At 50.6% G+C, this 26,777-nt stretch overlaps 1 non-coding gene and 1 pseudogene across 1 annotated transcript; both read left to right on the top strand.

Moving 5' to 3' along the window:
- Positions 1 to 8,155: 8,155 nt before the first annotated feature.
- LOC144820906 (5.8S ribosomal RNA) lies at positions 8,156 to 8,309 on the top strand. Its single transcript, XR_013608038.1, has one exon. It is a non-coding gene; the product is annotated as a 5.8S ribosomal RNA (ribosomal RNA).
- A 475-nt stretch (positions 8,310 to 8,784) lies between these two features.
- On the top strand, positions 8,785 to 10,936 carry LOC144820775 (28S ribosomal RNA; annotated as a pseudogene).
- Positions 10,937 to 26,777: the final 15,841 nt, after the last annotated feature.

Raw genomic sequence — 26,777 nt, 5'->3', positions numbered from 1 at the left:
GCAGGCTACATTACAGCCTGCGTGGAGAACATGCCCACCCCTCTAGGCCCTGGCGGTGCTCAGACCAATCACAACCCTGCATTGCAGTGCAGTGACTGGCTGTAGGGAGCGTGGAAGCCCTGGTATTTGATATTTATTAATTTATATAGCGCCCGAATCACCCCGTCAGGGGTATCTCTGCGCTAGGACAGCGTGTAATAGTTGAACAAGTGGACCTCAGAGGAGATGAGTTTTTAACAGTTTCCAGAAATTGGGAAGGCTCTGGCAGTCGCGTAGTTGGCGGGGGAGTTCGTTCCAGAAGGTCGGGGCAAGGTAAGTAAATGCTTTGCCACCCATCCGAGCCTTTTTAGTTCTCGGAGTACAAAGAAATAGCTTGGAACCTGATCCGAGGGGCCGGGAGGGGGTATATTTTAACAGTTTGTCAGATATGTGGGTCCCGGGCCATTAAGGGCTTTAAAGATTGTGCAGCAAATCCTGAATTCCACCCGCTTTCTTACGGGGAGCCAGTGGAGTTTGTTAAGAAGTGGTATAGAGGCCGTCCTTGGGGGGGTACTTGCTACTAGCCGGGCTGCTGTATTCTGGACTCCCTGCAGCTTGTTTAAGGAAGCCTCACTGGCCGAAGCCAACAGTGCATTAGTCCAGACGGCTTAACACTAGAGCTTGCATCATTTATTTCCTCGTGGAGGATAGTAGCAGAGGAAACACTCTTCTAAGAAGGCTGAGTGTGTGAAATCAGGTACAAGCGGTGGTAGTGGCGTGTGCTTTAAGCGTAGGATTCTGGTCGATCCGGATTCCCAGGTTCTTGACCTCTCCTTTTGGAGTTGGAGCAGATCCCAGCTCCTCCGGCCACCAGCTCGGAGACCAACTTATTGCTGCACCTCCAAACAGCATGACCTCCGACTTTTCGACATTCAGTTTCAGGAAGTTAGCTCTCATCCAGGCAGCAACAGTCTTCATGCCCTCCGAGAAGGTGAGTTTTATGTTAGGATTTGACTTATCAAAGGTGAGTAGGAGCTGGGTGTCATCCGCGTAAGAGATGGGACAAAACCCCAGGGTCCTCATTAGTTTTGCCAAGGGAGTAACATAAATGTTAAAGAGGGTGGGGCTCAAGCAGGTGCCCTGCGGTACTCCCTTGGTAACTTTGGTGGTCTTAGATCTAAAAGTACCCAAGGTGACTGTCTGGGTTCTGTCTGTTAGAAAGTTTATCAGCCATTTCAGGGCAGTCCCTTGAACTCCGATGTCCTGAAGTCTCTCGGAAGGATTTGGTGAGAGATGGTGTCAAATGCCGCAGATAGGTCAAGCAGCACTAAAAGTGCTACCTGACCCTTGTCCACGGCTATTCTGATGTTATCAGTTACCTCTATCAGGGCGGACTCGGTACTGTGCTTGGCCCGGAAACCAGACTGGGAGACATCCAGGCAATACAAGGTTTCCACAAAATCAGAAAAGTACCTGTTTATATGTTTTTCAAGGAGCTTGCTCAGAAGGGGGAGCAGAGAAAGGGGGCGATAGTGTGACAGCTTGGAGGTGGGGACTTTGGGGTTTTTACAAATGGGGACGACTTGTGCTGCTTTCCATTCTGGGGGGAGTCTGCCAGCTCTCAGAGAGCTGTTGAGGATGGTGCAGATGGGTGTGGCTAGCTGTTTTGCTAGTCGGGAGGAGATCTTTGTTGGAATTACATCTAGGGGGGACCCAGATTTGACTTTTGTAAGTAGAGATTCTATCTCTTCCGGGGTCAGTGAAGGAAAAAAGTGCATTTGCTTGGTGTGGATGGAGGTTGCAGGGCATTCTATGGGGAAGTTATTAGGAATTCCGATGGATGTGATAATTTTATGGTAAATGGCATCAATTTTCTGAGTTAGAAAGGACACTATATTGTCACACAGCGACTGTGAGGGAGTCTCCTCGGTATCGCAAGCCTTGGGCTTAGTGAGGGTTTTCAGGATCTGAAAAAGGGCCCTAGAGTCGTTCCCAGTTTGTTCTAAGTTATTTGCGATATGTCATTTCCATGCAGACTTTATGTTTTTATGATAAGAAGACAGTGTGGCTTTGAATCTCGCTTTGTCCTGTGCATTTTGTGACTGTTGCCATTTCTGTTCTGATTTTTTGCAGTGCCTCTTTTCCGTCCGGAGTCTAGGGGAGTACCAACCAGTTGAGGAATGTTTGGGAGGGTAGGCCTGTGGTTTCCGCGGTGCTACGTGATCTACAGTAGATTGTACGATGGAGTTAAAATGTGTTAGCTGTTCTTCTACACTATATGTGACTGTATCGGTGTTCCAGGAGTAGAAAGGTGTCTGGAATTGGTCAGGTTTGAGTTTACGCCATGGCCTGTACCAGTGCGTGGTGAGAGATTTAGAGGTGGGGTGAATTCTGGGACTTATGAGTTGGAAATCCACCAAAGAATGCTCTGACCAAGTCAGAGGACGAGTTTCTCCACAGATGCTGTTAAGGGAATTGGTTAAGACAAGACCTAGAGTGTGCCCTGCAGAATGGGTAGGTGTGTTGTGGATCTTCAAGAGATCAAGTGTGACTAAATCTGCTAGGCAGGCTGTGGCATCGAGATTGGAGGCATTTTCACTATGGATGTTAAAATCCCCTAGAAGTAAGACGTTTCGGTAGATATGCCATGGGGGGAAATGAGTTCCATCAGTAGGTTAGTAAACCCTGACAGAGGGCCAGGGGGTCTGTAAACGAGTGCCCCTTTCCAGCTATGCTGTGGGTGCAGGTTGAGTCTAAAAAATAGGCATTCTATTGTGCCCTTACACATCTGATCTAAAATGGTGATTGGTAGAGATTCCTTATGTATTACGGCTATGCCTCCCCCCGCCCGTTCTGGCCAGTGGAGTTTTTGGACTCGGTAGCCGTCCGGTAGAGCCACCGCAATGGCAGTGTTGGAAGAGGGTTTAATCCAAGTTTCAGTAAGAAACCCGATGTGGGGATCGTTTTCGGTCAGGAGATCCCAAATGTTTACATGTCAACATTAGCCAGAAAACAGTTCCAGCTAATGTTAGTGTGAGGGGGTTTGGACACAACTTCATGGATTATTCCTACAGGGCTCCAATCCTGTTATCTGGTTGGGGAGCACACAATGAGATGGACTGTATTGAGGAGCAAAGCTCTGAAATTTATAAAAACCTACATGAGAAAGGCCCTTCTAGCATAGTAAGTGAGTGTGCTGAGTGTTCACAGGGGTTATACTTGGTCTTTAGTAATGCGTCCCTTGTGTAGGAGCAACAATAGATCATGGAATTGACAGTCACTGGGGAGAAACTGGCAGGGGCCCTGGCTCCTGGCGGCGTCCAGGTGCAGACGGGCGCAGACATTCTTGCCTTCGGCGTGCCAGTGTCGCACATCCATTGCGCGTCGGTCCAGGCATCGGTTTAAGTAGGGGGGTTTGCAGCTAAACTGTTAACCTCCCATCTAGTATCAACCGAAAGTGGCCGTACCTCACTTCCGGTAGGTGGCGCCTGCTTCCTGTTTGTTTCTCCCAAGAAGAGGACGCAGGAGAGCACAGGCTTTGGTGATACTGAAGACTATAAAGAACGTGCAAAGAAGGAAGAACTTTGCGCCATAATAAAAAAATATGTTACCAGTTTTATATTCAGAACTATCAGGAGATGAGAGTGGTTTCCATTGTTCAATGCACTTTCCGTGCTGCCTAAAGTTCTGTCCCATTGTCTAAAGTGCAGTTCTACGAATTTAAAGTGTTTTCTACCCCCATCTGAATTGTTCCAACCCAACATGAACCGCTGTCCCTAAAGGTTTGCAATCCTGTCGATTGTGGTGGCAGTTTCCTAACGAACTGCCTGCAGGTTCATGGTCCTTGTCCCCCCCACCTCCCATCTTATCCAAAGTGCTGTTTCCTAAGGTGTCACCCCTTGTCCAGTCCCTGTCTGGTATATGCTCCCTGTCTTCATGGATGCATGCCCTCTCTGGAGTGAGGTGCTGCCCTTTACGCCGCCTGCCCTGTCCTTTCACTCACCCATAGTGTTTGCTGAGTGGTAAGTAACCCTGGGCAGAATTGGGGTAGTGCCACTATGTGTAGTTCCATGGAGCTATGAAAAAATCCTTGGAACAGGAGCCCACGTCCTGCAGCCAGCCGAGGATCAGTGTTTCCGGGACGGGGTCCCTCGTGCCCGGCCAGACTCCCAAATACCCCGACCTGGGTGGGTTGAGAAGAAGGGACCAGACCCGGGACCTGGATTTCGGACAGGGCCTGGGGTGTGGGAGCCCCCGTCCAGTGGCCTGCCAAGTGTCTGTGTGCCCGGGACTGGGGTCCCTGGTGCCCGGGAGGCACCCCCCTCCCCGGCTGGGCTCAGAAGTGGGGACCGGTTCCAGGGCCTGGGCTCCGGTGGGCCCTGGGTTGCGGAAGCCCACGTCCTGTGGCCAGCCGAGGGTCTGGGTGCCTGTCACGGGGGTCCATCGGGCCAAGGCAGACCTCCCCCGCTTCTCCTGCATGTCAAGGTGCCTGTTAGCCTCGGGTCAGAGTTCAGTCGGGGGCCCCCCTTGCAACCCCATACCCGATACCCAGCTAAGGACTCTGATGAGCCCCTGGGAAGCAGAGCCCCCAAGCCCTGCATGGGCAGGTGGGAGCCCTCCAGGGAAGGCTCGGGCTGGTAGTTTGGCGTCCTTCGGCCCGGCTATCTGGTCGCGCCTTTCCCCTCAGCCATCTGGTCACATGCAATGCTTTCCATTGGGGTGACCAGATGGCCGGGCCGACCTAGAAGTCCCGATAAGGACTCTCCCACCTCCCCAATCCCAGCCAGGGCTCCAGATCAGGCGCCCCCGTGCCCTGGGTTTCCTCCACCACTTGGTGCGCATGGGTTATCAGAAAGAAGGGTAGCTTCTTCCGACTTACTCTGGGTTGGCAGTTCTCAGCCAGTACCCAGATGGGCTGGGACCGGGCACCACCTTACCCCCCCTGTCCGGGGATTCATCCTCTGGACTGCCACGCAGCAAAATGCCCAGGACATGCTCCATCGGTCCTGGGAAGTCTTCCCCTGGGCGTCCGGGTCTGAGAGCTCTAGCCGGGTGCTCCCACTCCAGGCTCTGCCCAGACGGGCCTTCTCCAGCTTTCTGGGTTCAGGAAAATAGGCCGGGGCCCTGGGTGAACCCAACGCAGGCCCGTGGAGGCATCCCCTGCGCAGCCTGGTCCGGGACTACCAGGCGGGCCCAGGGATGGGCTAAGCTCCACCGGGGACCTCCATTCTCAACCCTGGGCCTGAGGCCCAGCTGGGGTCTCTGAGCCCCCCGGGACGCAGAGCTCCTGATCCGTGCAAGGGCAGGCGGGAGCACTCCGGTGAAGGCTCGGGGTGGGCAGATTGGTGTCCTTCAGGCCCGGCCATCTGGTCGTGCCTCCCCCCTCGGCCATCTGGTTGCGCGCAATGCTTTCCAATGGGGTGATCAGATGGTCGGGCTGGCCTGGAAGTCCAAATGAGAGCTCGCCCACCTCCCCAATCCCAGCCAGGGCTCCAGGAGGTCAGGCGCCCCTGTGCCCTGGGTCCCTTCCGTCACTCGGTGTGCACAGGTTACCAGAAAGAAGAGTAGCTTTCCTCCGGATTACTAGGGACAGGGTATGCCAGAACTGCTCCCGGGCTGGCAGTTCTCAGCCGGGGACCAAAAGAGTTGGGACCGTGCACCACCTTCTTCCCTGTCTGGGGCTCCGCCTTCCAGCGTGCCGCACGGCAAAGTGCCAGGGACGGGCTCCATCAGTCCTGAGCAGTCCTCCCCCGGGCGTCGGGCCTAAGAGCTCTGGCCAGGTGCTCCCACCACGGGCTCTGTCCCACTCCACGGGTCCGAATGGGCCTGCCCCAGCTTGGCTGGCTTCAGGAGCATAGGGCGGGCCCTTGATGGCCCAACGCAGGCCTGTGGAGGCCTCTCCTTTGCTGCCTGGCCCAGGACCACTGGGCTGGCCCAGGGATGGGTTAAACTCTGCCATGAACCTGGGTCATAGGTCTGCCGGGGACCCCATTCTCAGCTCAGCAAGGGAATCCAGGCCCCCTTGGACGCAGAGCCCCCGAGCCCTGCATAGGCAGGCGGGAGCCTTCCGGCGAAGGCTCGGGCAGGCAGATTGTCATCCTTCAGGCCCGGCCATTCTGGTCATGCCTTCCCCCTCGGCCATCTGACTGCGCGCAATGCTTTCCAATGGGGCGACCAGATGGTCGGGCCGGCCCGAAAGTTCTGATGAGGGCTCGCCTGCCTCCCCGATCCCAGCCAGGGCTCCAGGAAGTCGGGCGCCTCGATGCCCTGGCTCCCCTCCGTCACTCTGTGCGCATGGGTTACCAGAAAGAAGGGTAGCTTTCCTCCAGATTACTGGGGATAGGGTATGCTGGAACCACTCCCGGGCTGGCGGTTCTCAGCCAGGGACGATATGGGCTGGGACCGGGCACCACCGCCCCCCCCTGTCTGGGCTCCGTCCTCCGGCCTGCCACGTGGCAAAGTGCCCAGGACGGGCTCCATCGGTCCTGGGCAGTCCTCCCCAGGCATCGGGCCCGAGAGCTCTGGCCGGGTGCTCCCACCCCAGGCTCTGTCCCACACCCCGGGCCTAGCTTGGCTGGCTTCAGGAGCATAGGGTGGGCTCTTGATTGCCCGACGCAGGCCTGTGGAGGCCTCCCCCACATGACCTGGCCCGGGACCGCTGGGCGATCCCAGGGATGGGTTAAGCTCTGCCATGGGCTCAGGTCGGTGGTCTGCCGGGGACCTCCATTCTCAGCCCCGGGCCTGAGGCCCAGCTTGGGTCTCTGAGCTCCCCCGGGACGCAGAGCCCTGAGCCCTGCATGGGCAGGCAGGAGCCCTCCTGGGAAGACTCGAGCGGGGAGATTGCCGTCCTTCGGGCCCAGTCATCTGGTCATGCCTTTTCCCCTCAGCCATCTGGTCGTGCGCAATGCTTTCCAATGGGGTGACCAGATGGCCGGGCTGCCTTGGAAGTCCCAATGAGGGCTCGTTTGCCTCCCCGACCCCAGCCGGGACTCCAGGAGGTTGGGCACGTCCGCACCTTCGGTCCCCTCAGTCCCGTAGTGTGCACAGGTTATCAGAAATGGGGTACCCTTCCACCAGATTACGAGGGACAGGGTACTCCAAAACCCCTCTCGGCCTAGCCGTCCTCAGCCGGCAGCCGGATGGGCAAGGACGCACGCCCCCAGCCTGGTGCTCTGTCCCCCCCGGCCCAACGAGTGGTGGTGAGATATCACCTCTGTCTGCAAGCCCCAACGGGGTCCAGGGGCCCCAGGCTCAGTCTCCTGGCCAACCACTCTGCCAGCAGCCCGAGACGGGGTTCTGATGGGCCCGGGGAGCATCACCCTGCTTGGCTGGTTTAAGAGCTCCAGCCGGGGCCCTGGGGAGGTTGGCCTCCCCAACCTAGGCTCCGTCCTTGGGCCTTCCGCATGGCAGGTTGCCAGGGACGGGGTCCTGCGGGTCTGGGGAGGCAACCCCTGCACCTCTGGGAGCTCCCAATGGGTCCAGGGTCCCTGCTGGACCCTTGGTCGGATGCTCCAGCCATGGGCCCCGTCCCCCGGCCTGCTTCTCTGCCAAAGGCCCAAGATGGGGATCAGTCATGCCTGGGGAACCTCCCCCTGCTTGGCTGGGTTCAGGAGCTCCAGCCAGGGCCCCTGAGGACCCTGGGGAGGGCAGCCTCCAATCCTGGGCTCTGTCATTGGGCCTGCCATGTGGTATGGGGCCCAGAATTGGGTCCCATGGGCCTGGGGAAGCTTCCCCTGCGCCTCTGGGCCCGGGAGCCCAGGCCGGGTCCAGGGGCCCGTGGGGCCCCGGGTCGGGTACTTCAGCTCTGATCCCCATCCCCTGGCCTGCCGCTATGCCAAAGCCCAGAGACAGGGTCTGTCATGCCCGGGGAGCCCTCCTCGTTAGGCTGGGTTCAGGAGCTCTGTCCGGGGCCCTCAGGGTGACCTCCCCACCCCAGGCTCCGTCCTCAGGCCTGCCGCATGGCAGGGTGCCCAGGACGGGGTCCCATGGGCCCGGGGAAGCTTTCCCTGCACCGTTGGGCCTCGGAGCCCCGGCTCCCAGCGGCGCAGTCTGACTCCCAGAGGGGAAGCCTTGAACGGGTCGTCCGGGCCATCTTGCTGCACGGGTGGTGGACAGACAGGCGTTGCTTCCTCTCCTGTGCCTGCAGGTGCGCAAACATTTTCGAAAAGTTGCCTGTAACTCTTGGAGGTAGATCACTCGGCTCGCGCGTCGATGAAGAATGAAGCTAGCTGCGGGACTTAGTATGAATTGAAGGACACATTGATCATCAACATTTTGACCGCATCTTGCGGCCCTGGGTTCTTCCCGGGGCTACGCCTGTCTGAGGGTCGCTCGATTGTTAATCGCCCCGGGGCTTCCCCTGGACCTGGCTGGGGCCGTCGCAGGGTTAGCTCTGCTTCCCTTCATCCCCCACAAGGTCAGACCCCCTGATTCCCTGTGGCGGGGTCCCTCACCAGTTCCTGTCATGGAGGTATGCCGCTGGCACGCCTAGCCTTGCCTCCCCTGCCTCTGGCGGGGAGGGGAGGGCAGCGACCATTCTGCCCCGGGCCAGTCCCACCTGGTTGTGTGCCATGCGTGGCTGTCTGTGGTGTCCCACCGGGTGTCTGCACGCACATGCCTCGAGTGCCCACCTCCGCGGCCGACTTCCAGGGGAGGGCGAACCCCCTCCAGATCCAATCCGGGGAAAGAGGGGGTGCGCTGCCGGGATGCCAGGCCCCTGCCCTGGCAAGGGCCTGGTTTTCCCCGGCGGCTCCCGCTGAAGCTTTGGCATTTTTTCCGACTACGACCTCAAATCAGACGTGACGACCCGCTGAATTTAAGCATATTACTAAGCGGAGGAAAAGAAGCTAACCAGGATTCACCCAGTAACGGTGAGTGAAGAGCCCAGGAATGAATACCCGCCTGGACGCAGGAATTGTGGCGTCCAGAAGACCGACTCCCAGCGTCACTCAGGGAGCCCAAGTCCTTCTGATCGAGGCTCACCTTGCAGACGGTATTAGACTGGTAGCGGCCCCCGGCACGCCGGTATCAGGTCTTCTTGTAGATGAGTTGCTTGGGAATACAGCCCAAAGTGGGTGGTAAACTCCATCTAAGGCTAAATACGGGTGAAAGAATAATGGCCAACAAGTACCGTAAGGGAAAGTTGAAAAGAACTTTGAAGAGAGAGTTCAAGAGGGCGTAAAACCGTCAAGAGGTAAACGGTGGGGTCCACGCAGTCCGCCCAGAGAATTCAACACAGCAGGAAGGTCGTGGCCCGGGAGTTCAGATCCCCTCCGTGGGACTGGCGCCTGGGCCCCACCGGCCCCCGCAGGGCCTATTTCCTCCATGGCGGTGCACCGCGACCAGCTCCGGGTCAGCTGGTAAGGCTTCTGGGTGGCCCTCCGCTCCGGCGGAGGGTGTTACAGCCCCCTGGCAGCAGCTTCGCCGTGTACGTGGGCCAAGGGAGATTCGACCGCCTCCATGCCCTCCCCCGAGCACCCACTCCCGGCCACCCCTCGGGCTGTGCCAGGGTGGGGAAGGGGGGACGGCCCCCTGCTCCCAGCATGACTGTCGACTTGGGCAGACTGTGCTCAGGGCACACTGACTGCGTTGTGCTGCCGGGCAGGGAGGGCCCCCACCGGGCGCCAGGTCTCTGCGGCAATGTCAGTTACCCACCGACCAATCTTGAAAAACGGACCAAGGAGTCTAACACATGCACGAGTCGGAGGGCTGAGCGATGAAGGTGAGGCCAGCGCGTGCCGGCTGAGGTGTGATCCCGCCACGCTTCAGGTGGCGGGCACACCACTGGCCCGTTTTGCCTGCTCTGTCGGGGAGGTGGAGCATGAGCATGCATGATGGGACCCGAAAGATGGTGAACTATGCCTGGGCAGGGCGAAGCCGGAGGAAACTCTGGTGGAGGTCCGTAGCGGTCCTGATGTGCAAATAGGTCATCCGACCTGCGTATAGTGGCGAAGGACTAATCAAACCATCTAATAGCTGGTTCCCTCCAAAGTTTCCCTCAGGATAGCTGGCACTGGGACCCCCCAGTTTTATCTGGTAAAGCAAATGATTAGAGGTCATGGGGCTAAAACTATCTCAACCTATTCTCAAATTTTAAATGGATTAGAAGCCTGGCTTGCTGGCGTGGAGCCGGGAATGGAATGCGAGTGCCTAGTGGGCCACTTTTGGTAAGCAGAACTGGTGCTGTGGGATGAACCGCACGCCGGGTTAAGGCGCCCGATGCCGACGCTCAGCAAACCCCAGAAAGTGGTTGATATAGACAGCAGGACGGTGGCCATGGAAGTCAGAATCTGCTAAGGAGTGTGTAACAACTCACCTGCGGAATCAACCAGCCCTGAAAATGGATGGCGCTGGCTTGTCAGGCCCATATCCGGCTGGCACTGAGAGCTGCGGGGGCTAAGCCGTGACGAGTAGGAGGGCTGCTGCGGTGCACACGGAAGCCCTGGGTGAGGGCCCGGGTGGAGCTGCCGCAGGTGCAGATCTAAGTGGTAGTAGAAAAAATTCAAACAAGAACTTTGAAGGCCGAAGTGGAGAAGGGTTCAATGTGAACAGCAGTTGAATATGGGTCAGTCGGTCCTAAGAGATGGGCGAGCGCCGTTCGGAAGGGACGGGCGATGGCCTCCGTTGCCCTCAGCCGATCAAAAAGGAGTCTGGTTCAGATCCATGAACCCGGAGTGGCGGAGACAGGCGTCCTCGCGGCGTCCAGTGCGGTAACACAAACGATCCCAGAGAAGGCGGTGGGAGCCGCGGGTAGAGTTCTCTTTTCTTTGTGAATGGCAGGGCGCCCTGGAATGGGTTCACCCCGAGTGAGAGGCCCGAGCCTTGGAAACTGTCGCAGTTCCAGCGGCATCCGGTGAGCTCTCACTGGTCCTTGAAAATCCGGAGGAGATGGTGTAAAATCTCGCGCCGGGCCGTACCCATATCCGCAGCATGTCCCCAAGGTGAACAGCCTCTCGCATGTTGGAACAATGTAGGTAAGGGAAGTCGGCAAGTCAGATCCGTAACTTAGGGATAAGGATTGGCTCTAAGTGCTGGGTTGGTCGGCTCTCCCCATGTCCCCTCCCCGGGGAGCGGGGCTAGTGTTCTGCCTCGGCCATCTCCTAGCAGCTGAATTAGAACTGGTACGGACCAGGGGAATCCGACTGTTTAATTAAAACAAAGCATCACGAAGGCCCCAGGTGGATGTTGATGCGATGTGATTTCTGTCCAGTGCTCTGAATGTCAAAGTGAAGAAATTCAATGAAGCGCGGGTAAATGGCGGGAGTGACTATGACTCTGTTAACCCATTCTCAGTTGTAGTGGCCTTTTCCTCCCAGTAGTCTCTCCGGTAACTACCTCTATAATGCTAGACTCTGCGTAGAGAAGTCTATAGACACAGGCCAAACAAGGTTCTATCCTGGCGGCGAGCGTGATAGTGAGAAATGGCAAAGCAAACAAACACAAATCCAGATGGGGTAGTACCTGGAGAATAAAAACCCTGGGCCTAAGGAGGTGCTGTCTTTTCCAGAAATCATTCACTTCCTCACCGAATTTGACAAACCCGCACCCACTTCAATGCAACAAGCAACAATCATTCAGATCACGATATAGGCCCTAGTTCACCCTCGACAGCAGAAGAAGACACAACAGTAGACCTCAGTGAAACCATCGAGTTTGTGGCCTCCTCAGCCAAGAATGACATTGTTCCGAGGTCAGCAAAGAATTAATGACAAAGAAAAGTGACTGCACAAAAAAAGTCACATATTGGAAATACCCAAACTAAAAGTAGAAATGTGACTTGTGTGGAGACATATTGGGAACTTTTAAAGAATTGAGAAAACATGTCTCCAACAAGCATAAAGGCTTCTATCTCAAAACGTATTGTTTAAAATGTGACAAAGAAGCCGAAGACCACAATATTACATGCCATGATGCCAAATGTAAAGGAAGACCTCAAAAAGGAGAGCTGCCATTCCAGTGCAGCTCTCTTGACCTCAGATTTGGAACAAAGATTGGAGTTTCACAAAATGCTAGGCATGCGCATCCAAGAGCGTAAAATGAGGCTAGACTAGCAGCTCTAGCAAGCAGCAAACCTTCAAAATTATGGTCACAGGAAGAAATACTGCTATTAGCAGAACTGGAAAAGGTGTATGAGAACAAGAGAAATATTAATGCACTGATGGTTCCACATTTGACAATAAAAACAGAAAACAAATTGCAGAAAAAAGAAGAGATAGAAGAGATAAAAGTAAAAAATTGGCAAAAGATGTACTGCAAGCATCAAGTGTTTCTGAGAACGGCTCTTGCGATGAACCAGAGGTTACAGTGGAAGTAACAACAGAAAAGCGCAGAGACTTTATCAATCGAAACGTGCACAAAAAATCAAGAACTTTGTTGAGCTGGAGGATAGACTCACAGAAGTCGAGAAGTACAGCCAAAACTTAGAGGAACACGATGCTGTTATGGATCTGATGGATGAGATAGTGTCTTATATCTCAGAAAACACCACTGATATAAGTCCTGTACCAGCAAATGGTAATGAACCAGCAAACAAACTCAATAATGAGCCTATGAACTCTGCTCAAGATGAGCACCAGAATGCTTCGATAGAAAACAAGATATCAAAGAAAGACAAGAAAAACGGAAGGCTTAATCGGACACACAAGAAAAATTATGCAAAAGCAAAGGGCAGCTATAAAGAATGCCAGGCAATGTTAAAAAAAGACAAAAATAAAATTGCCAGGATTATCACTGATGGGACGGAAGATGCCACTTGCCAAATCAGTGCTGATGAAATTCTCCAATACTACAAAGGTATAATTGAAAAAGAAAACGAGAAAAACCCTAAATTCAGGCCGATTTATCGGATACTGGATGAATGGGAAATTAGAAATGTATGTAAAGAAATTACAGTACTTGAATTACCTAATGCCTTTGATGACTCAGATTTAAAGAAAGCAGTGGGGCCTGATAAGATTGGTCTGAATTACTTAAATAAAGTGCATAGCAGGCATCCTAGACGGCTGCCCAGAATTCTATCGTCTTGGTTATCGATGAGAAGAGTACCAGAAAGTGTCAAAAAGAACCGTACGATATTGATACCTAACAACTAGAGATTCTCGTAGATTTTGGCGCATAGTAGCTAATGGTACGGAGGATTTAGCCTCCGCCATAGAGCCCAATATAGCTGAATCGGCATGGCAGAACCACTTTGAGACATTATACGCGCTTGGGGGGGAAGACCAAAATGGCGATGGTATTCTAAATATAGCTAGTCCTACTGGGACCGCTTTCACTGAAAAAGAGGTGAGGGAGGCCATTAAAAACCTAGCTGCAGGAAAAGCCCCGGGCCTCGATGGAGTCCCAGGGGATCTGTTCAAACAGGAACCGATGATATGGACACCATACCTCACACTGATATTTAATGCCATTTTGGGGGGAATGGAGGTGCCCGATACTTGGCGGGGAGCAGAGGTGGTCCCAATTTATAAAAAGGGATCCCCCCTGCTTCCCGCGAACTATCGCCCTATCAGTCTCATTGGCATATCACAAAAACTTTTCGGCAGACTGATTTTGAATAGATTGCAGGCATGGATAGAAGAGATGAACATTCTATCTCCCTATCAGGCAGGATTCAGGCAGGGCGTGTCAACCATAGATCAAATATTTAGACTAAATCTCCTTTACTGGAGAACAGCTGTAAACGAGGGCGGAACTCTCTACACCATTTTTGTAGATCTACGCGCCGCCTTCGATCTGGTACCCAGAGAGAGGCTGTGGAAAGTGATGGCGGAGCTAAACGTTCCAGGTGATATATTGGCAATCCTAATGAGGCTCCACCACAATAATTATGCCCGTGTAAGATGTGGCAAAGGTGGCAAGTTAACCGAAAGATTCCCCGTTCGCAGAGGGGTAAGACAGGGTGCTAGCTCCGACCCTGTTCTGCCTCTTTGTGAACGGGGTGATTGCCCACCTAAACAGGATTGCCAACACTGACGCACCAAAGCTGACAGGCAGCAGGGTGCCTGCAATCATGTTTGCAGATGACACCCTGCTGCTGTCTAAATCCCCTATGGGGATTCAACGTATCCTGGACGGCTTTTTAGAATTTTGTTCTGAACACGGTTTAGAAATAAACCCACAAAAAACTACATTTATGATCTTAAACCCTAACCCCCAAAATCGAGTCCCACCAAGGATAGGCCCTGTCCAACTAGAACGCGTGCGCAACATTGAATACTTGGGGATCACCTTAAACGAACACTTAACGTGGACGAGTCACCAGACTAAAGTGTCCATCAAACTGGCACAGTTGGCGGGTGGCATAATGCGTCTGGCGAACAAATCTTTCTATCGCCCACTAACCCCAATTATGCACATCTACAAAATCCAAGCACGGGCGGGTGTCACATATGGGGCAGAACTGTGGGGTCACTGCCAATCACACAACTTACAGTCTACAGAAAATAAATTCTTGAGGCAGGTTGTCGCCCTTCCCCAGAGCACCCCCCTATTCCCCCTCAGACTAGATCTGGGAATTCGACCAATGACAGAGGAGTTGGGACTTAAACCCCTAACCTTCTGGAGGCGGTTGTGGTGTAGCCCTGATCTCACAAACTATAGAGAGGAACTACAGGAATTCTTGGAGCTACGGAACGCCAATAGGATCCCTTGGATGACCTATGTCAAGGGAATGCTAGAGGAGATAGGATACCCGGAACTATGGACAGATCCTGCAAACTCTTGTACAAAGACTCCAAAAAAGGTATTAGCGAGAGCATATTACGAACTGATGCTCACAAGGGCTATTAATGCTACGCGTGAAGGATCCTTGACACATTTGTTCCTGAAAGTGAAAGACTCCTATTGCCTTGAAGGCACCCTAGACGCAATCTCACCTGTAATAACGAGAAAACTATTTTTACAATGGAGATATGGATGCCTCCCACTAGCTTCATTCACAGCGTCATGGCAATCTCGCTCCACTGTAGCAACCTGTCCATTATGTGCTCACCAGAAGGAGGACGACGTGCACGCTGTCTTTTTCTGCAAAGGCTACGAGAGAAGTAGGAAACACTGGTTAGTCCCGCTACTCAGGAACTTGGGCTTCAGATCTTTCCAACCAGCCTACAGAGTTTTAAAATCTGACCTCTCTCCCACTCTAGTTTTCGCCTTATCGAAATTCCTGACTTCCATGTGGTACACCCGAACACGAGCGATGAAAAGACTGGTATAAAATAAAAAAATAAAAATAAAACTAGTTGAATGAAATATACTGATTTATTTTACCACTCGTTTTAACCATCTTAAATATTGGATCACTTCATGTTTAATAAGCTTTTAAGTTGTATATATGCTATGTGTCTTTTATGATCTGTGATCGAAATAAAGATTTTTAAAATGAAATGATACCTAAGAATGTACCTATTAGTGAACTTTAAAAAATCAGTAATTGGCGTCCAATTACCATCGGTACGGCATTCGTGAAGTTATTCACAAAAATACTAACTAAAATACTCAATTTTTTTGTTGAAATAAATAAGAGACAAAAAGGCTTCATGAAGGTGAGAGGTTGTCTCGAGAATCTGGCTCTTCTGCGGGGCACAAAGACACAGTCACTCATTATCAGATTACCAAACTCCTACTACCATTATTTTAGCCATATAAGTGACCTTTAAGTAACTTTGTCAAAACCTTTGAGGATCTGAATTTAGTTTTGGCCTGAGATATTCTGTGAGGTTCGTCAGCAAGGCACAAGACTCCCCATAAAATAACATTAGCTATATGACTCAATGTAAAAGTAGACCAAAAGCCCAGCACTTAGACACTATAGAGATTTGTGGTTTTAACTCTGGCTCTGAAGTTGGTAGGCACTTCTGTCTTCACACTGAGATTATTATAAAATGTACACTGTTTATGAGTGTCTAAAGTCACACTGTCGCCTTGAGTAAGCCTTTTTATTTCTACGGAGTTTTATATAGCTTTAACTTGACCCAAAGGTAACAGAGCGCTTTACATGAGCAACAGTTGCGTTACACAAGGACACATTCATTTTTGTTAGGCACAGGGAGATTAAGTGATTTCCCCAGAATCACAGGATGTTGGGCATCATTGCTGAGACTGGAACCTGGTTCCCCAAATTTGAGATTGACCGCCCTGGACGTTAGACCACATCCTCTCCACAGCCTTTGTTGCTCAACCAAGCTACCCTGTGAGAGTTAACTGCCAAGCACCTGATCATCCAGTTAGAGTGCAACAGTATTGCAGCCCAAGGATGCCATTGTTAAACAATATTACATGTTACATATAATGCCTAGTAAGTACTAGGGACACTAGGATCCCAATAAGAGCCCTCATTTAGGTGTAAGTCACATTGTGAGTTTACAAATGTTTTAGGAATATGTCCCGTTATAATTTTGCTGCTCACACACACGGATAAGCTCATGTTGCACCTCAGTGGTTTGGGAAGCACAGATGGAGCGAAGAACAATTGGGTGCTATTAGTCTTAGCTCGTGGCTTCAATGGAAGAGGTTCAGCTAGCTATTCATTCAAAGGCTTGGGACTGCAGTTTCCGATTGTTCTGCTTGTACTGAGATGTTATAGGTGAATGCTGTCATGGCTGCTCCTTAAGTGCGCACACGTTATTGAGAGTCTTTGGATCTGATGCGATGTGCATATTACACCAGTGGAGTGCACTTGCCCAAGCAGCTGATGTTGTTTCATTCATGAATCGTGGATCTGCAGTCACCAGTACAGGTAGAGGTACAGGCACCAGCAGGCAAGTGTGCTGGGATAAAGCTATATCTGCTGCAGCATTTTGTGAAGTGCCTATAGGATGTGGGATGAGGTAGGTTCCTCCTTGTCCATTTCCTTTCCCCTATTTACCCTAGTTGGCAAAGACAGAAATACAAAAAAGTTTCCAGATCTCAGTCAAGGCTCAAATCTGAGGATGGAAGTAAATAATGGATTACAGGAGCAATCTCTTAATGAAGAAAACCAAAAAAAACAAGACATGCTAATGAAGAGTCGTCTTCCCATGACCCATCCAAGGACATAAACATTGACTCTGACAGAGGGAAGCTACAGCCACTGAACTTAAGGGTAAATAATTTGCCAAGGACTTTTGACAGTTTCCTACCCTAAGGTCTCAAGAACTTTAGTCTAGTTGGAGTCTTAGGCTGGAGTATATGATGGGAGTCACATTGAAGGAACGGAGGGATATTAATAAAGGCTCCCTCCAATTCATGCCCCATTTTTGCCCACTCATGGATGTGGACAAGAAGCTGCTACATTCAGCGTGTGTGTGTAGTTGACATTGTCATGAATATAATGTCATTTTCTCTCCTGGGGATTCCCTTTTTTCAATCACACATGTCAATCAATTAAAAGTGATTATATGTGATTAATAGAAAGCACATTAAGCTTATATTAATATGTTCTGCCACATAATAGCCAAGTATTGCTTATATATCTTCACAGTATTTAATCTAAGCGCCGACCATTCTGTCTTGTATTATTTGATTTCTGATGAATTTCTAGAAGGTTGATAACTACATGTCTCATTTGTTGTTCCTTTCAAAATAACACTGTCATTCAGAATGAAGATAAGTTAAAGGGCATCATGCCATTCACTGCGAATTGTTTATTCTGTGAGTTCTTTAACAGTCAAATAATGTAATAAAAGCAACAGACCAAGAAAGAAGAGGTAGAGAGGAGACATTCACTTATACTAATTGTAGGCTACTCGAGAGATACTTAACCTGCATTTCTCCACTGGCAGAAATTATTACTGCAGTGGGACTCAAGAGACAAAAATAGCAGCTCATACCATTATATCCAACACAAGACCTATTGTTCTAGCAGGTATGCAAGTGTAAACCATCTGTGAAATCCAAAATAAGTTTTATTGTCTGCTGTGCTAAAATTAGGTAAGTGCTTAAAACAGTGGTTCCCAACCTGTGATCGAGGACCCCCGTGGGTCGCAAAGCCTCCTCAGGGGGCCTGCAACAACTTAGAAAATGAAATAATAATAACAGATTAATAAAGTATATAATAAATAAAGAAGTAAAATGAACAACTGAAAATGTTCATACGTACTGTAAATGTGAAGGCATAAAATGTAATTAGATCCTCAGAATTATTCGTGGGAGCAGTGCAGGTGCATTAAACATAATATCGTATGGACATAGTGGCCTCAATTGAATTTAGAAAAGCTCCAACCTTTCTATTAAAATTTAGATTTTTTTAAATGTACATATGTTTGTGAATCAAATAAAATGTCTCATCATTTGTGTATTTGTTTGAGTAATGACTCAGTGGGGGTCCCAGGATTCCAATAATGATTCAGTGGGGGTCTCTGGGTTCTAGTAATGGTCCCCAGAAGTCAAAAGATTGAGAACCACTGACATATACCATTACAAATCATAATTTGTAAAAACAATAAAATATCTAACAACCCAAAATTATTCAATCATATTTTAAATACAAAATACATACTATTTGCATTTAAAAAATGTGCATTTCAAGAAGAAATGTAAAATATTTATGTCAAATTCACTTCCCTCCCTTCTTCCTAAAGGAACCAAAAACAACCAAAAATAAATAAACGATACATAAAACAATAATTAAATCAAATACTACTTTAATAAAGCAAATACAATTTAAACCAATAAATATAAAAGCAATAAAAATTAATATATAATAAATACATCAAAAAATTCAATACATTGCTGTTGCCACTGGTGACATTCTTTAACAGACTCATGGGGTGTTGGGGGGCTGGTGAAGGAGCGTCAGTTTCCGTTTTTGTGGCCTTTTCTCCATGTTTGTTGACAGTCGAGTATTCTTCCTTTCAGCCATTTTGGTGAGATCATGCATCTTAGGAAATCAGCGCTCTAGAGGCCAGCACATGTTAGACTTTAAGAGCCCAACAATCTATAAAAATCGGGCTGATGCGCAGACATGCCCTGCTACCATTGGTAACATTCTATACCAGACTCATTTTAGCTGTTTTTCAAATTGACTTAGCACCACATTTTAGACTGTGTTTTTGTTTAACTATATGCTGAATGTGTTGGGGGTGTTGGGGGGCTGCTGAATGAGCAGGCAGTGTCTGTTTTTGTGGCATTTTCTTTGCGTTTGTTGGGGGTTGATCACTCTTCCTTTTGGCCCTTTTGGTGAGGCCGGTGTATCCTAGGAAGTCAGAACTCTGGTGAGCAGCACACGTTAGACTCTATGAGGAATATTTACAGAGGAATGGCGAAGTGTGGCGTTAAGCAAATATTGCTAACGTCACACTCCGGCAGTCTGAAAACGCAGGGATGTGCCGCATTTACACTGGTATGGCACATCCCTTTGTTTTCCCTAGTGCTGGCGCTAAACTCAGCTGACTAGCGCCAATGCAGACACCCTTTCACTATAGTGCAAGGGTGTCTGCATTGAGGAAATGATTGTTTATGTGCAGGAAGGTGTCCCTTACTGCACATAAACAATCCAGAATGGCGAATTGTAACTTCCATCTGTGCTGCATTGTGCAGCACACATAGAAGTTTGAAATCGTTATTTTTAGATGATTGTTTATATGCATTGGGACACCTTCCTGAACATAAACAATCATTCATGGTGATTTGCTGTTTCTAGTGTGCTGCACAATGCAGCACACATTGAAACAGCAAAAACAAATAGAAATTAAGCATTTCTCCTCGTTTTGCCATGTTAAGACCAGGTTTTCCCTGGTCCTAATTTTTGCACTGCCTCCCATTTACATCACACATGTAGCTGGCAGCGTCAAAATCAATGGGAGTTGCGGTGGGACGCCCACCGCAACACCCATTGAACGCTCCTTTCACGCTAAGTGTAACGTGAAAGGGGGCCCTTATTTTCAAGGTGGCGTTAAGCCACGTTAAATGCCTTAATGCCGCGTTGTAAATAAGGCGAAGGGTTTATTGCTACAGAAACATCATAAAAAGTGACATTCGTGTGGCAATAGGGTCTTGTAAATATGCCCTTGAGAGCCCTATGCTCTATAAAAATTGGGACATAGGCGGACACGCCCAGCTACCACTGGTGACATTCTATAACAGACTTGATTTAACCGTTTTAAAATTGACTTAACGCCTCATTTTTAGACCGTGTTTTTTGTTTAGCTATTTTCTGAATTTGTTGGGGACAGGTGAAGGTGCAGGCAGTTTTCATTTTTGTGGCCTTTTCTTTGCGTTTGTTGGCTGTTGAGCGCTCTCCCTTTCGCCTATTTTTGTGAGGCTGTGTTTCTTAGGAAGTTAGCTCTCCATTGGGCGAGCACATATTAGACTGGCCCGATCATCTATCACAATTGGACCAATGTGTGGAAACCATGCCAAAGGCAAGCCCGTCTGTGCCCATACACTCCCGGACGCACCAGGGAAGAGAGACCCTGGTCCTTCGAATGGAGTAGCTGTCTGTTATTCCCCCTCCCTGTTAAAGACCTTATGCCTTGCGATGCCTAATAAGTGTGCTCAAGCCATAGATCTGGAGGAGGGTGACTCATATTGCGAAAACTGCAGCTTCACTATTTGCCCAATGAGTAGAGATGTGGTTGTAACGGAGGGAAACGTATTAACATGTCTTGACATGTTTAGCATTAAACAGGGCCACTGGAATTATACAGCAGAAGAGGAACAAATCATAAGGCAGGGTTTAGTAAATTACGCAGCAAGAATATGCAAATTATGCAGCATAATGCGGCACATTTTGTAAAAGCATTATTTCATTATTTCATTATTTTTTAACTTGGTAACACTCTCTGGGCATTGTTTATATTACATTAGTACTAACCCTGGGCAAAGCACTACGCTACGCTTGCGTAGTTTGCGCTACTTCGCACTACACAAACTACTCGTAGCACAGTGCAAACAAGCGTAGCGTAGCATTGTGCAGCGGTCATTTTTTGCTTGCTCGCGGTCCTCAACATCAAGTTGACGACCGCAAGCAAGCAAAATGACATCCGGGCGAAACTTTTTCCTTGTTCGCGATCAGCAACATCAAGTTGCCGATCGCGAGCGTGGAAAATAAACCTCCCGCCGAGATTCTCAACGCGGGGAGGCCAGGTTTCTCATTGCGAGTGGTCGCGTATGCTCGCTACCGCTCACCTGGTGAAGAGCAGAAAAAGTCTGGATCAGCTGTCTGTGACCTGGGAGAAGCCCTGAAGGACTGGACCCTCTCCCTTTTGTATCCAGAAGAAAGAAGCGAGCACCAAGATTCATAATGTTGATCTCCTGCTCAGGCAACAGGATACAAGTAATTACAAGAAACCTTTCCTGTAACTTCCCAGCTGTTTGCCTCTGCTGGAGTGAGTCCTGACCACTAAGCGCTCTACCTGAGGTTCTGGAACCCTTGGCTGTGTCTTGCTGGACTTCTACCACACATGAAAACATGGGACTTAACGGCATTTTCAACATCACGACCTTCGTCGCACCGGGACAAACCTGCCAAGCCAATTCAACTGAGGTGTGTTGGCCTTGGAGCATCTTCGCTCAGCAAATCTAATTCAGTAGGACTTTGCGGAGAATGTATCTGGCCTTGTGGAGCCCTTTTAAGCAACCACTGAAGCTCTAAAAAGTGACTAAGTGTGAATGTCGAAATCTTTTTTTTTTGTTGAAACTTTTTATTGAAAATAAAAACAATAAAACAGAAAAACAAAACATGGCAAGGCATTACAATAGAATTGTGTCACCATTCGGCCCGTGGGGGGGGGTACAAACGTAAATCAGATATCGTTGCAACCAGTAAATCGGGGGGGAGGGGGGGGAAAGGAGACCAGAAGTATACAAAACATCTATAATCCTGCGGAGGAAACATCAGGTTGGGAGGAAGACAAGTCAATATCACTTTCCGATATGGGGGGAGCACATATATCACCACGGTATGTGTTCCACTGAGTCCAGATTTTCCCCCATTTGCCAGGTGTGCCACGGGAAACATAAACCGTTTTTTCTCGAAACATGCACCAATCCATGTTTTGTTTCCACACTAGGACTGTCGGAGGCCTCTGGGCGCCCCATAGCTGGGCAATGTCACGCTTGGCGATCATGTTACCCAAGGTCGCCCATCGAAGCTGCGCCAGATTGTAATCATTCGGTTCCCAGACGTTTAGCAAGCACCTCCGCGCTTCAGGCATCAGCCGTACACCCGTAACCTCACTCATTACCGCATGCACGCGATTCCAATAGCTCAGCACAGCCGGACATTCCCAAATCATATGGAGAAACGTGGCCACCATGCCACATCCACGCCTGCACAATCCATCCGTCGAGAATCCCATTCGCACCAGATGCGGACCAGTCACATACACCCTATGCAGAATTTTGAGTTGGACAAACCGAAGGCGTGCCGGGATAGCCACCTCTTTCGGGGAAGAGATCGCGGCTTGCCAGTCTTCATCATCGAGCTCCAGACCATCACTGGTCCACAACCCTCGGAGGCCTTCCAATAAGTCAATCCTAGTATTAATCAGTTTTTTATAAATGAGCGAGATAGTGCTATCAGGGACATGCCCATCTAGTATCCTATCTTCAAGCGGGGATGCCTCCGGCACGTCCGAGCCTCGGGGAAAAACAGACAAGATTGCGTGCCGGACTTGCGCATACCGAAAGGATTCCCTATCATTCAATCCATATTCGACTTTCAATTCCTCAAAAGTTTTGATCCTACCCTTGATCCACACATCATCGACCCTGCTGATCCCTATCATGTCCCACCGATCAAAACCCTTCGATTGCCAAAGGGAGCCAAGTTTATCCGAGGCATAGAGTGGAGTAGCCCGGGTCGGTCTGTTAGCCCATCCCGTGGCCGCCGTAGCCCGATACCACACCTGCACCGCTGTTTTAGTGGGACCCGTAAGAGATCCACCGGCTGACTTCGCGTATAAAGCCCTGTTGTAATCGCCGCCGGGCAGCAACCATTTATCCATCGCAAAGGCCGGGTTTAGTGAATGAGCATAGGTGCCGTGGTTGATGGCCCCTAACTGGGAGGCCCAATAATAGCGACGGATGTCCGGGAGTGCGATGCCGCCATCATACCAAGGGAGCGTGAGCTTCGAAAGGGCAATACGAGAACGGCCCCCCCCATATCAACTGTCGCTGTAGACATTCAATCTCCCGGAAATACCCGGCTGGTACTACATCAAGCGTGTTTTGAAGCGCATAAAGAAAGCGGGGGAGCGACATCATCTTAAACAACACCGCTCGTCCCAGGGGAGAGAGAGGGAGTCTGTTCCACGTTTCTATATCCGCCCGAAGACGTCGGAGAGGGGGCAACAAATTGCGCTCGTAACGAAGCGTAGGGTCTAGGGTAACAAAGATTCCCAGATATTTGAATCCCTCGAGCACCACCGAAAAAAGACATCCATGTGGCAAGAGGGGGGCATTGCCGGAAAGAACATAAATGCAAGATTTTGACCAATTGATGACTAGACCGGAATTTTTACTGAAAGAAGTCAAAACGTCGAAAAGGACGATCAACGACTTCCGGGGCGACGTAAGGTATAGGAGTATATCATCCGCGTACAGAGATATACGGTCTTCAAATTCCGGAGACCATCTGATACCCTTCAAGGACGGTTCCCACCTCAACCAAGCCGCCAATGGCTCTAAAGCAAGAGCAAACAGAAGTGGGGACAGAGGACAGCCCTGGCGCGTACCCCTACCAAGCGCAAAGGAGGCCGAAACACGCCCATTCACCACTACCTGGGCTAAAGGGTCAGCATAAAGCAGCTGCACCCAACGGATAAAGGCGGGCCCAAAACCGAATTTAGAAAGGACCGCCCAAAGATAAGGCCACTCAAGCGTATCAAATGCCATAGTGGCGTCTAGGGACGCCAAGATGGCCGACTCCCGCAGAGCCCCGGCTCGCGCTAGGACGCCATGGAGGCGCCGAAGATTAAGTGCTGTATTGCGATGCGGTATAAAGCCGGATTGGTCCGGGTGAACAAGATCACCTATAACAGTTATCAAACGAGTAGCAAGAACTTTGGCCAGGATCTTAGGTTCAACATTGATCAGGGAAATAGGTCTGAAGGATTCGCAGCGGTCATTCGGCTTTCCCTCCTTATGGATAACCACTATGGAGGCCAGCCTTTGATCAGGAGGAAGAGACCCTTTCTCTAGGGATTCCAAGAACATCGATCGCAAATACGGCGCCAGTACGTCGGGACGGAGCTTGTAAAGCTCGATGGGGAGTCCATTAGGGCCCGAGGCCCTCCCGGAGCGAATCGAACGGATAGCGGCCGCAATTTCATCAACCGTGAGCGGAGCGTCCAGCAGGTCCCGCTCCGGGTCAGACATGCATGGCAGCGAGATATCGCGCAGAAGCAAGCGGGAGTCCCGCTCTGGTCGATCGGACACAGGGGAATACACTACCCGAAAATAATCGGCGAACCGCGCAACGATCCCAGCAGGGTCAGTGATACTTTCACCATTCACATCAACTATGACAGGGATAACTCGATTCTCTCCTATCCAACCAAGCAAGCAACTTCCCAGCCTTATCTCCCACATCATACAGACGCCCCTGCTGTTCACGACCCATCTCTTTCGTAGCGTCAGTCACAAGTGCTCTATATTCGTGCTGTTTTAAATCTAACAAGTGCAGCTTCTCAGGGGAGGCTCCAGAGTCCAACTCTCCCTCAAGGATGGTAAGTTCAGCCTCAAGGCGGACAACCTCTTCCCGCTTACACCTCTTAACATTGCCAATCGATGAGAGGGCTTGTCCCCGAATGACAGTTTTATACGCCTCCCACAAGGAGACAGAAGAGGACACTGAACCCACATTTTCAGCAAAGTAACGATCGATCGCTTTAAGTAATTCCACTCTAATCTTAGGATCACGGAGGTACCATGGGTTAATCGGGGCAACCCGACCTCCCGACCCCAGACGAGCGTTCACAACTAACCACAGCGGGGAGTGATCCGAAATACCCCTGGCAAGATGTTTCACCTCCCCTATGAGGGAAGCCTGGGAGGAGGGCATCAAAACATAATCTAACCTCGAAAGGCTGCCATGGGCCCCGGAGTGAAAAGTATACTGTCGTTGCCCAGGATGATGTAAACGCCAGCAATCGGTGAGCCCCATTGCCTCCAGGAAGTCCCCCAGCCAGGATTGAGATTTAGCAAGGACACGGGGAGGGTGACGATCATACATTCCAAACACTACTGAATTGAAATCCCCCCCTACTACAAGTACACCCTCGGGTACTCCCAGGATCACTTTTCCCAAATCAGCATAGGTCGTAGTTTGGAGGCCTGGGGGTATGTAAACCAAGAGTAAAGTAATCACCCTCCCTTCCCAGCGCCCTACAATAGCAGCATACCGCCCCCTATCATCAAGGATAACGTCATCAATAGCAAGGGGGAGGGAGGTCCGAACCAGAATGCCCACCCCTCTGGAGCCGGAAGTGAAACCCGAGTGGGCCATGAGACGGTATCCACGCCTATTCATGGCGTGGCACGTATTACCCAGCAAGTGTGTTTCTTGAAGCAAAACCACATCAGGAGACAAGCGTCGTAGTAACTGTAAAACCACCCCCCATTTAATTCTGTCTCCCAACCCATTTACGTTCCAACACAGAATGCGTAGTCCCCTATCCCCCATCCCAGAATCCATCCCAAGTCCCCCCCCACACCAGCCGCGACACTGCAACACAGGAGATTATCAGTACTATGCCTTGAATAAAACAAAAAAACCTAAACTTTAACCCCCCAACCCCCCAAACCAACATTATACCCCCCACCCGCACCCCTGCGTGAGACTCAAAAGCCACCCCAACTTGCAGTGTGCCTGTCGCCCTAACATACAACTAATCTACGAAAAGAACCCCAGAGGAGGAAGACACACCCGACCCCCTCCCACACCCCATTAAGACAACACAGTAGCGGACAATAGTAGCATAGCATCAAACCACTGCCGAAAGTCAATACGTTGGTCCAGGAGCCGATTCACTCCCTATTCCTGCTCCATCAGGCCGCCCTCCGCTCCACCGGAGTGTTCCGAATGATCAAATTGTTCCTGTCCAGGGGGCAACGAGTCCAACCAGTCACTAGCAGCTCCAGGATGGTCAAAGAAAAACGTTCTATCATTGTGAACCACACGCAGTCGAGCCGGGAAAAGCATGGCATATTTCATGGCTCTGTCTCTCATTCTCTTCTTCACCCCTTGAAATCCCAGTCGCTGCCTCTGAACCCGTTGGGTGAAGTCCGGGTAGAAACTGATCGCGGCGTTTTCATATTTCGTAGGGCCCGATGTGCGGGACGCCTGCAGGATCGCATCTCTGTCACGAAAGTTAAAGATCCGCGCAATGATGGGGCGCGGAGAAGCTCCCAGCTTGGGCGGGCCACTCGGGATTCGGTGGGCCCGTTCCACTGCAAAAAACTTGCTCAGGCCCTTGGGCGCTAGGTGATTCAGGACAAGGTCCTCCACCAGTAGGTCTACCGCTGACGAGTCCGCCGTCTCCGGGACACCAACCAACCGGACGTTGTTCCGCCGTGCGCGGCCTTCAAAATCGTCCAAGCGTCGAGAGAGGTAGTCACGGGCGGATCTCAAATTACCGACCTCCGTCTGTAATTCAGAGACGTCGGCGACAAGACTGGAAGTCTTCAGGTCAAGGGATTTGACCTTCTCGTTAGTCTTTCCGAGGTCTGCCCTGATCAGAGTAACATCTATAGCAACCGTGTCCAGCTTGTGAGTCAGGGCCTCATATTGTTGTCCCAACGCGGCCTTCATCCCAGTAATGGCGCCCATGACGTCTTTCAACGACGGTTCTTCACTCAACAGGGATTCATCCCCAAAG

Source organism: Lissotriton helveticus, chromosome 2_1, assembly GCF_964261635.1.
Source record: "Lissotriton helveticus chromosome 2_1, aLisHel1.1, whole genome shotgun sequence".
NCBI lineage: Eukaryota > Metazoa > Chordata > Amphibia > Caudata > Salamandridae > Lissotriton > Lissotriton helveticus.
Note: the sequence above shows the minus strand (reverse complement) of the source record. Positions and strands in the feature narration are given on the sequence as shown.